We start from the raw sequence: 10,398 nt of genomic DNA, 5'->3' as shown, positions 1-10,398 counted from the left end.
AGGTATTTGAGGATGAGGAAACAGCATGAACAAAGGCATGGAGGTGGGAGAGCATAGTATGCATTTCAGAAGTGCTTCTCGTGGGGGCATCTGGGTGGCTCTGTTGGGTTAAGCATCGGACTCTCAATTTCAGCTCAGGTCATGATCTCAGGGTCATGAGATGGAGCCCTGTGTCAGCATGGAGCCTGCTTGGGATTCTCTCTCATTCTCTGTCTCTCTCCGTCTCTGTCTCTGTCTCTGTCTCTGTCTCTCTCTCTCTGTCTCTCCTTTCCTGCCCCCCTCTCAAAATAAGTTAATAAACATTAAAAAAAAAAAGTGCCTATCGTGTACCAGTTAACTATGCTAGACCCTGGGGGCACAATGGTGACAGGACCTGCTTTGCTAGAATTCACATTCACAGAGGAAGACAGACATTAAACAAGGGATGGCAGGTGTGATGAAGATTGTAGAAGGAGAATGGGGTGTGCAGAGCAGATGGTAGGGGTAAGCAAGTAGATTTGTTGGGCTGAAACACAGGGAAATACAACAGTGAGACCATGCAAGTTGGGATGTCAAGAGTCTTGCCTGCTAAAAGGGGATATTAGACTGAATCAGCAGTCTGTGAGGATCTCCTGAAGACTTTGGGGTCAGGGAGTGATATTACTGCATATGGCAGCATCATACAGGATGATGGGGACTGAGACTGGCATTTTGCTGAGTTTAATTTCCCCTGGTTTAATTTGTCATTTAAATATCTCTTCTCACCACCAAAATGGAGCCTGAAAGCCAGGCAATTATCTCTCTATATGTATTTTCTCTCCTGAAAAACAGATTAATAACACCTTTCCCTCCCAACTCCAAAGGGACATTTTCAACACAAATGAGATAAAAAGGACTGAAGAGTTCTTTGGAAGAAAGGTATAATGTAAATATCATTATCATCATCATTATCCTCATTAACTCCTATCACAGCAAGTCGGGATCCCATCAAAATGTCATCTTCTATTTGAAACATCAATCACCGCTCCAGAAATAACAAGATTTTCATCATTGATGCCTGTAAGCTAGCCTGACAGCTTCCATGGCGAATTCACAGGTTTCCTTGGTAGCCGACATGGCTGTTCTGAAGACATACTTGCATGAGGCAACTGTTGGCAAATCAGAATGTTCCCCATCTCCCTTCCCCCTCCAAACATTCATTTCTAACTCAGTGAAAGCTGGCCACTTATAGCACAAGATAACTGAGGTTATCAGCCTTTTAGGAGAATGTGTAAGAGCCAAATATGTTACTGTCACTATAAATAGGTACAAGATTCAAACCAGTATGCCAGCTAACCTCTTGGTAAAATATAGCTTGGGCTGGCTTGTGACATGAATCCCTAAAAGTAATGTTGGGTCTCTAGGTCTTAGGAAGCCCCCTCTGTTTATAAATAGAAAGTTTAGTCATCTAGCTATGAATACAAAGAAAGAGTTTCAGTGAATTAACATAGACCTAAGAAAGTAGCTTGCTTTTTCCTATGCTTAAGTTTTAAAAGAATTTTTTTAAGTTCCTGCTCATGGACAAAGAAACATATTGATTAGCTAGGACTTTGGGATAGAACTCATAGGATGACAGCTCAAAGTTAAATTAGGAAACCATGTGCTATGTGTTGAAATTTTCCACTATCTCTCAAAGGTGCAAAAGACTCTACATACTTCACGTTGATGCAGGAAACGTTCAGGAACCAAACCACTTCTGATTCTAAACGACAGCCAAGCTATGTAGAAATGTTACCTCTTCTACTTCTGGAAAGAGCTTGTGGAATAAACACATTCGTGGATGCAACAGAGGCTTCAAATTCCAGGGCAGGACACGAACAAAATCATCTGTCTTGTTTACATGGGACCCATGTGAGCATATGAGGTCCCCTAGAGTTAATTCTAGGACAGCAACATGGGGCTTGCTTCCTTTTTTAGGCTTGTTAATAATTAGGGGAGACCAAAGGAACATTGTTATCAATGGAAGGATGGTAACAAGAAGTTTATCTGACAAGAAATAGAACTCACCCCTCCTTAGATCAGATAAAGAGATTTGAATGATGGTCTGTGTCAAAGGTATGGATGTTCAGGGTAAAAACAAGGGGTGGTGACACCCAGAAACCAGCTGTCAGCAGCACCCTTATGACCAGCAGAACAAGGACAGAAAATCATGCTACTGCATCTGAGACAGAGAAAGAAGGTCCACAGCTCCAGCCAGAGATCAGGTTCCAGAACAGGGAATCCAACTTCAGCCTCTCTTTCCACTCTCTGATCTGCTGGTGCCTCCAATGACTGAACAAAATGGCAAGATGGCCAGTGGGGGAGCCCAGGCAATGCCATCTTCAGAGGTGAGCCTCCTGGGCCATAGAGCTGGCAGAGAAGGGCAGAGAAAGGATCTGGAAAGGGTAGAGGATATTCAGCACAATGCCACACTATGAAAATGAGCTCTTACCCCTTCAGAAAGGGCCATCACCAACTCTGTCTCTCAAGGTTGGCATTTAAATCATTTTTCTTGGCAAATTGCTCAGGCACATGCCAGTTCTATGGTCTGGTTCTCCCTCTCAACATCAAAAAATGGTTGGAGCAGAATCAACAGTAGGACAGGAGTCTGCATAGCCTGAGGGTGAGAGTACATCACATTCCAGACCCATGAGTCCTGGACCTCTTTAGTAAGCACTATGTTAATTCTAAAATTAGAGCAGTCCCTTGGGCACCTGGTGTTCAAAAACAGCTAGGTGCCTTTTTACAGCATGCTCATGACCTGCTGGTGACATAAAGTTGTTTAGGATTCCAAAGAACCTATTTTCTGTTTCCCCTTCTGTTTGTACACACAGCCAATCCCGCTAGGCTCAAGCTGTGTTTGGCCATGGTTATGTTGTTCCTGGGGATAATATTCAGATATTCAGTCTAAACTAATAGCAGCTGGCTCCCCATTCCTGGAGGTGTTCAAGCAGAGACTAAAGGACCACGTCCAAGAGTGGTTGTAGAGAGATTACTCAAGCAGGTAAAATCTAATATAGATAACATCTAACATCTTTTACCACCCTTCAATTCTATAATTAGGTTTTGTGCTGTTCTGATCCTTGGTGACTTTCCTTCCCACTCTGGCCCCTACCCCCCAGTCTCTTGAACATATGAACATTGTTCTCATCTATTAAATAACAATAATAAAAGTTCAACGTCTACCATGATTGCATGAGATCCGTGGACTGACTCTCCAACAAAACTGAGGAACATTTTTTTTTTGATGGGTCATTTTTTCCAGGTTTATTCAGGTATAAATGACAAAATTGTAATGTATTTAAGTTGTACAGCATGGTAATTTGATATATGTATATATGACGAAATGATTCCCACAGTCAAGTTAACACATCCATTACCTTTACACAGATAATATTTTTTAGTGAAGTACTCAAGGCCAACTTACTTTTAGCAAATATCAAGTATATAATACAGCATTATTAACTACAGTCTCCAATCTGATCACTAGATTTTTTTTTTTGAAGAATAGTTGACACAGATTTTTTTTTTAAGAAACATTATCTGGAAATGGTTGTAAGTGCATGAATCAAGTGAAGAAACAGTCAAGAAAATCTGCCCAACTTGGTAAGATCACTGAGAATCTATGGTATTTGCACGTTTCTTCCTCCCTTTCCAGCTCAGTGAGAGAGACCTCCCACTCTAGACTGAGAGCTAAGAACACAGAGCCCTTTCTCCCCACAGGTGAGAGGAGAGACCTCTCCATTTCTCACCTGCCCCACGCCACCTGTTGCTGAGATTAAATTCTGGGCAAGTGTGGCTGCGAAGTTGGGCTCCCCTCTTCCTCCCAACCTCAATTGTATGGGACAAAGGCTCTATGTTGAGCACTGCACCAAGAAGAATATGAGACCTCGAACACCCTTCCCCCAGCTAATGGGATGGGGGTTCTAGCCAGAAGAGGCAAGCCAGAAGACCTGAGGCTACAGTCCCCCCTCCACCAAACATTCCTCAACTAAAGCAAAGGCCTCAGAGAAGAACTCACCATTTTCCCTGCCCCCAGCTAGAGCCAAGCATCAGAGATTTTGCCCAGGGGGAGAAAGCAGGCTATAGAACAAAGAATTCCAAATTCCTCACCAAAGAACTGACTTCATTTGCAAGTTCAAGTCTAAAGGTGCTCTCAGCAGAAAAGCCTCTCCTCTGCTATCCCGCCAGCTGCTCCCTTGAGGGGTATTCAGGAAACTTCTATCTCCTTTAAAAAATAATAAAAACTAAAGGCACCCTCAAAAACAGTGGAGGTTGTCATGAAAAGCAGTTGGGAGGAGATTGGTAGATTACTTGGAGATCCAGGCTAAACTTTAGGCAGCTAGCTTGGAAAGGAAGAAGTACCCCTGTTCACAGATAACATGATCTTATTTATATAAAAGCCTAAGGAGTCCACTAAAAAATGGTTAGACCTAGTAAAAAGAGTGTGGCAAGGTTGAAGGATACAAGACCAATATCAAAAATCAATTGCATTTCTATATACTTGCAATGAACCAGCTGAAAGTGAAATTAAGAAAAAATTATTCCATTTACAATAATATCAGAAAGAATAAAATACTTAGGAATTAATTTAATAGAATAAGCACAAAACTTATACTCTGAAAATGATAAAATATTGTTAAAAGAAATTAAAGAAGAGTTAAATAAGTGGGAAAATCTCTCATGTTCATTGATTAGAAGACTTAATAGTGTTAAAATGGTGATACTTCCCAAATTGATTTACAGATTCAATGCAAAACCTGTTAGAATCCCAGCTGACTTCTTTGTGGAAATTGACAAACTGACTCTAAAATTCATATGGATTTACAAGGAGTCCCCTATAGACAAACAATAGTGGGAAAGAAAAACAAAGTTGGAGGATTCACACTTCCCAATTGCAAACTTCAAAAGCAACAGTAATTAAAACAGTGTGGTACTGGCATAAGCATAGACATATAGATCATTAGAATACAACTGAGATTCCAGAAATAAATCCGTGTTTTTATAATCAATTAATTTTCATCAAGGGTGTGAAGACTATTTAATGAGGGAAAGGATAGTTTCTTCAACAAATGCTGCTGGAACATCTTGGATACCTACATCAAAAGAATGAAGTCGGACTCTGCCCTCACACCATATATAAAAATTAACTCAAAATGGGCCAAATATCTAAGTGGGAAAATATAAAACTCTCAGAAGAAAACATAGGAACAAATCTTCATGACCTTGAATTTGGCAATGGCCAAATACTTTAGTTATGACACTAAAAGCATAAACAACAACAACAACAAAATAGATGAATTGGACTTCCTCAAAACTGAAAACTTTGTGCTTCAAAGGACACTATCAAGAAAGTTAAAAGATAACTCACCAAGTGGGAGAAAATATTTGCCAATCACATATCTGATAAGGTATTACATGTAGAATATATAAAGAACTCTTAAAACTGAATAACAATTAAAAAAAAAGATAACCCAATTTTTAACATGGGGAAAGGATCTGAAGAGGCATTTCTCCAGAGAAGATATACAAATAAGCAACAAACACATGAAACATCATCAGTCATCAGGTATGTGCAAATCAACATTACAAGGAGATACCATTTCATACCCATTAGAATGAGGAGAATCAGGGGTGCCGAGGTGGCTCAGTTGGTTAAGCATCTAACTTTTGATCTCAGCTCAGGTCTTGATCTCGGGTTTGTGAGTTCAAGCCCCACATCGGGCTCTGCGCTGGGCATGAAGCCAAGTTAAAAAAAAAAAAGAAGAAGAAGAATGAGGAAAATCAGAAAGTCAGATAATAAAACATTTGCAACAATGTGGAGAATCAGAACCCTCATACACTGCTGATGGAAATGTAAAACACAGCCACTTTGGAAAACAGTCTGGCATTTCCTTAACACTTAAACATTCAGTTTCCAAATGACCCAGCAGTTCCACTCCTAGGTATATACCCAAGAGAAATGAATACACATGTCCACACAAATATTGTGTACCTGAACACTTGTAGCAGCATTATTCAAAATAACCAAAGGGTTGAATCAACCCAAATGTATACCAAATGAGTGGATAAACAAAATGTGTTAGCTCCACACAATGGAGTATTATTCAGCCATTAAGAAGAATGGAGTATTGATACATGCTACAACATCAATGAACCTTGAAAACATTAAGGGAAAAGAAGCCAGTCACCAAAGACTACATACTGTATGATTCCACTGATGTGAAATTCTAGCATAGGCAAATTTGTAGAGACAGACTGGTTGCTTACTGGTTGCTTAGGGCTAAGAGTGGAGGAGGAGGGGAAAGAGAGAATAGAGGAAGTGACGGCTGGGAATAGAGGGTTTCTTTTTGACAAAACGAAAATGTTCTAAAATTGATTGTGGTGATAGCTGCATGTAACTGAATATGCTTAAAACCCCTGAATTCACTTTAGGTGGGTGAATTGTTTGGTATATGAATTATATCTCAATAATACTATTTTTTTTAATAACAGTAATATTCTTCATATCTCAAAAGGTAGTTGGGAACATCAAGTGAGAGAATTTATGTGAAAGTACTTGGGACCCTATGCAGTGCCATACAGATGTCTGTAGCCTTTTATATTCTTGAATGAGATCAATCAGCTTTTCACCAGCACCTGTCAGTACAAAACTCATAAGCTGCCATTCCTAAAACTACCTTAGCCCCCAATTAGATTTCCTTTTCTTCAGTAGTTAAAATTCATGGACAAATTCATTCATTTCACCCTTGAAATCGCTCTGCATAATAATTGCCGTGGAATGCTTCTTACCATCACAGCCTTTTTAAAAGAGGAAATAACATTTCTTTTATATGTTTTCCTAAAATTCAGCTCAAGTGTGCATAATTACCACTCATCCCAAGTTCCTCGTTGTGTCAACCATGAAGTCTACATAGTGTATATAATAATTTGCTAACTGGTAATCATTCCTTTCCCCTCAAGTTCCCAAACCCCTCATTATATTTTGGCCATGACTATGCTTTTCTGAGCTGCGGTGAACAGCAGTCTGAATAAAGCAAAAGGAGATGAGATATTTGCTCGAAGTGGTGAGGCTGAGAATAATATTGAAAGAATCTGGTTCTTGGCCAGGTGAGCCTATGAATGCAGCATCACTGCACCATTTTTAGACAGGAGAAGGAGAGAGAAATCAAGTTACCCTTTCTGGAGGCATTTTCTTTGCTTAGCTGATCTGGCCAATCCTGCAGTCTAAATAACCCTAGCTTCCTCATGCAATTATACAGCCTTGGGGCCCAGTCATGTTTCATTTGGCATGCAAGCAGCTGATGCCCTCTTGATCTCTTTTTTTAAACTTTGCAAATAGTATTTAATGATAAGAGCTTTTTTAAAAAGCTCTATGTGTGCCTAGCCTGGTGCCAGGAAGTGTTATGTGCCTCCTCACAAGTGCCTTATGAAGCCGATGACAAAACTGAGGCCCAGAGAGACTTAGTCACGGCACAATGTCACGCCACTAGTGAATGTGGCACTAAGGCTCAAACCCTGATTCTGTTTGAACAGTGTGGCCTGTGCTCCACAGCATTATTCTGTGCTGCACGCTGGAAAACCAGTACCCTAGTAAAATTTCAAAATTTTACAGATCAAGGCATTTTCAGAAGGCAAAAAGTTTTCCTCTGATTTTCCGTATTAATCTAGATCTGAGAGTATGTATTGCCCCTCTCTCCCAGAGACATCCCTTGGTTGAGACTTAAAAACAAAGGAACCCTAGACATCTTTGGTTGCGGACAGCAGGCTTTGTAGAAAAAGTGTGGAGTAACAGCACCCTCAGGTGGTCATTTGCATTTTCTCATGTGGTCTTTAGGCAAGGAGACCTGGGAAGGAGGCTGCTGGGGCTGACCTGGTGGCCTTCCTGGTACACATGACCCCCAAGGACCTGGCTGTGGGCCTGACCTGGGCAGAGTTCATGGCCTGGGCCCTCCCACTTTGACTGAAACCAGAAGTGCAAAGTCCCAACAGAGGTGTTTAAGATCCATGAAGACCTATATGAAGTCTGGAGGCTTTGTGGCCAGGAAACTGCCCCCCTGCCACCTATTCCTTGGCCCATACGTGCATTTCTTCCCACAAAACACCAGCTCCAGATGAAGCTTTGTTCCCTTGCTGGGAGAAAAAAAAAAATCACCTACCCTGGGGTAGAGGTAAGACTTTAATTTTTTTTTTTAATTTTATTTTTTTAATTTACATCCAAATTAGTTAATATAGAGTAGAACAATGATTTCAGGAGTAGATTCCCTAATGCCCCCTACCCATTTAGCCCATCCCCCCTCCCACACACTCTCCAGTAACCCTCTGTTTGTTCTCCATATTTAAGAGTCTCTTATGTTTTGTCCCCCTCCCTGTTTTTATATTATTTTTGCTTTCCTTCACTTTAATTCTTTAATTAAACAATTAATCACTTTAATTCTTAGTAATTATTCACATCCTCCTGTGAAATATGTAGATCTGACCCTTCCCTGATAACAAGTGTTTTAAGGAAAAGAGAAGAACCTAAAGATAATGAGAGCCAGGGATTGGTGAGAAAAGCAAGAAATAGAAACAGAAAGGGAAGGAGGGAAGGGCCCAAGAAGACAGGAGAGGTATATCCCAGATGCCTCTGCAGTCTGCCTCAGTCCTCATTGCCCCAGGCTTCAGAAGCATGATAAACACTCAGAGGCAGTGTGTTCAATACACAAGACATTTCAATGGCTCCCCACTGGGCTCCCATCATTGCTTGGTGTGTAGTCTGGGCTCTCCAGAGAAACAGAATGAATAGGCCAGAGAGAAGTAGATAGATTTACTATAACAAATTGGCTCGCATGATTATGGGGCCTGAGGATTCGCATCCACAGCCAATGAGCTGGACACTCAGGAGACACAATGGTATCTGTGTTCCAGTCCAAGGCTGAGGGCCTGAGACCCAGGACAGTCGATAATGTAAGTTCCATTCTGAGTCCAGGTGTGAAGGTGGGAAAAGACTGATGTCCTAGATCAAAGACAAGCAGAGAGAGAGAGAATTCTTTCTTACTCAGCTTTTTATTCAATTCAGGGCCTCAGTGGGCTGAGGCCCATTCATATGGAGAAGAGCGAGCTGCTTAACTCAGTCTACGGATTCTAATGTTAATCTCATCCAGAAACATCCTCACAGACACACCCCAAAGTAATATTCAACCAAATATTTGGGCATCCCATGGCCCAGGCAAGTTGACACATAAAATTAACCATCCCATTTGGCAACAGCCCCTGTCGGCACACCACTTTTTGGTTGTCTGTGCCCAGGCTGTTCTCACCTTAGACAGTAGAGGCTAAGAGCAGAAACAGCCTTTCCTAGCATCCTACCCCCAGTGTCTGACACATAGCAGGTGCTCCATAAATATTTGGTGACCCAGGAATCATTGAGTGATCCCCTTCTTAGAAAAGGGGCAGGCTTTGCTTTTCACTTGGAGCTGACCAAAACCACTCTCACTTCTTGTCTAAGTTTGAGAACAGGCTGTTACCAATTGGTATCTTTTACGTTCTCTTCCGGTTTCAGAAATCTTTGTTTGTAAAATCCCAGCCTTGCCTGTTGTCACCACAGCTACCCAGAAACTGTCAAAGTCCCACAGGACCCCTTAGGGAAAGCCAGGAATACTGTGCAATTAGTGTAATCCGTAAGCAGCCAGCAACAGCACCACGGGCCCTTCCAGGGGAGAATGAAAAGCCTGATTCAATGGAGACTGTCATAGCCCATGAGCCTGCTGAGCTACAGGAGAATTGTTCTAATGCTGTGAGACAGGTTTCTAGAACAATTTGGAAAAGGGTGAAGAGACCCATCTTCACTTCATCTTACTTGCTGCAAGTCTCTGCTATTCGGAAAATGCAAGAAAGAGAAATCTACCTTTTGGGTTTCTGTGTCTTAGTTTTGCTTGTGGAAAACAGTGATAGTGGACCCAAAGACTCACAAAAGTATGGGAGCCCGTCAATCCCCAACACCTCAGGCAGGATGCCGGGCTCAAGGAAAACCAAACCCCCAGCGAGTCACAACTACTGGCTGCTCACAGAAGTGGCACAGGGTAGTAGTAAAGACTTAACCCCTAAATCAGAACTGCCCTCTAATCAAGAGTCTATCATTTGCTGGTTTGGACCATTATAGTGGTGACACCAAAAGGTAGCTTAGAGGGGCTTTAGCCACCCATGATCTCTATCAGATTTCAAGCTATTCCAAACAAAGGCAACAACCATCATTGTAATGAACAGTTGAAATATACTTGATCTTATGTGACTATAACCATGTAAGAAAATGTAAGGGTTTTTTTATACATGAGCCAAGTTAATGCAGTGTGCATTTTACACAAACACAGCTTCAAGACAAATCCCCTGTCAGTCCCCCCGACATCCCAAACCAGGTCACTA

Source organism: Acinonyx jubatus, chromosome C1, assembly GCF_027475565.1.
Source record: "Acinonyx jubatus isolate Ajub_Pintada_27869175 chromosome C1, VMU_Ajub_asm_v1.0, whole genome shotgun sequence".
Classification (NCBI taxonomy): Eukaryota; Metazoa; Chordata; class Mammalia; order Carnivora; family Felidae; genus Acinonyx; species Acinonyx jubatus.
Note: the sequence above shows the minus strand (reverse complement) of the source record.